Source organism: Morone saxatilis, unplaced genomic scaffold (assembly GCF_004916995.1).
Source record: "Morone saxatilis isolate NCDOM2014 unplaced genomic scaffold, NCSU_SB_2.0 Contig2, whole genome shotgun sequence".
NCBI classification, from domain to species: domain Eukaryota; kingdom Metazoa; phylum Chordata; class Actinopteri; family Moronidae; genus Morone; species Morone saxatilis.
Window position 1 is genome coordinate 630547 of NW_023339762.1, and position 1678 is coordinate 632224.

A 1678-nucleotide genomic window follows, 5' to 3' on the forward strand; every position below is an offset into this window, starting at 1 on the left:
CCATATTTGAGAGGTTGAAAACAGGATTTTACACCAATCTTTGCATGAAAAGTTACTTCAACAATTAATCAATTATCAAAGTAGTTGCAGATTATGTTTCTGCTAGCTATTATCTAATTACTACCAAGCCCTAAAGTGACATATCATTAATGAGCTTAAAGCTACATTTCTGCCATAAATAATCATTAAACAGTGTATAAACTATAGCTCTGTGTTCTATATGTAGTTGATTCAATTAATAATCTATAATCATTAAACACAACGACATCAAACTTCCTCTTTGGTTATTCGTTTGATGTGAGAAACCTCCTAGTGGCAGAAATGACATATTGTATGTTTAAAGAACCGATAGCAGAGTACGGAGGAGGACTTTGGTCGTTCAAAAGAGGAGAACGAGCGACAACGGAAACTACTGGACGTGTTTTCAGAACCTCAACTTCCGGTTACACCAGAGCAGGTTGGTTCACTGACTGGCTTCTTCTCTCACTGGTTCACCACTCTGAGCTGGATAGTATTCACGCCTTTTTACTGCAGTAAGAAGGATGATTCAGGCACAATGGGACTCAAAGGAAAAAGTAGGTGATAGTGCAGGAACAGGTTGGACTATACTGATGGATCAATGTTACTGCTGCATTCATTCGTGGGATGTAGATGTTGAATACTTTATATTACTGTTGCTACTTTAAGTTAAGCAACGTGTGATTATTTCTAACTTGAATTGTGTAATTTAAGTACTTTACATCCACAGCAATTTGTACTTGAGATCCATAATTTATTCATGACAATTATCTTATGATGCCATGGTCCCAATAACAAATACATTTATCGCTTAACTGTAACACGGATAATATTCATAATTTCAACTACACAGAGGATCACAGTCAGACATTATTATTAGGACGTCACAGATACCAAACCCATTAGTTTGGCGATACCAGAACCAGTTGAAATCCACTGTTCTTGATTCCACAGTAAAAAATGTCCCATAGAAAGGTTTTTTGGACCCTGATCCCCATTTAATATTGATGTTGGGCTTATACGAAGTCTGATCCAATATCAATATACAAGTTAATAGCTCTGCTTCCCTGCACCCAACAAAGCTGTGTCTTAATGTTTCACTAATATATTAATATAGCCCCAATTAATACACTATAACTAATAAACAAATGCAGACAATACAACGCACTCACAAACTCTGTAACCTTTTTTGAATCTTGTCTTGTAGCTTTCTCCTGCAGTTTTTCAGTGCAGCCTTACCCTGAGTTAACCAGAATGAACTTGGATTCCTCACCTGTACTCTCGGTTTTGCGTGGATAACATCAATAAAATACTCTCGCATTGTCGCATCTTAACCAACACTAGTTAGAGTATTTGTACGGTATATGGGTCCAAATATACCACGTAAAGAAGGAGGATGAAACAAGCCACAACAGGACCGCCACAAAGTCAAGGCACGGATTCCATCCACAGATTATTAAAAAATATATTTAACTCACTGCTTGACATTTTTCAAGCCGGCGCAATCTTCTTGCTGTTTTTTAAAAAAAGTTAAACACTCCTAAAGACGTTGAAATAATGTCTTAAACATATACTGGAAACCTCCTGAGCAACGCAGCTGCCCCACGACAAGCTTAATCACAATTACCAGACTTTTCTGGCTTTAAAGTAAATAAATAAA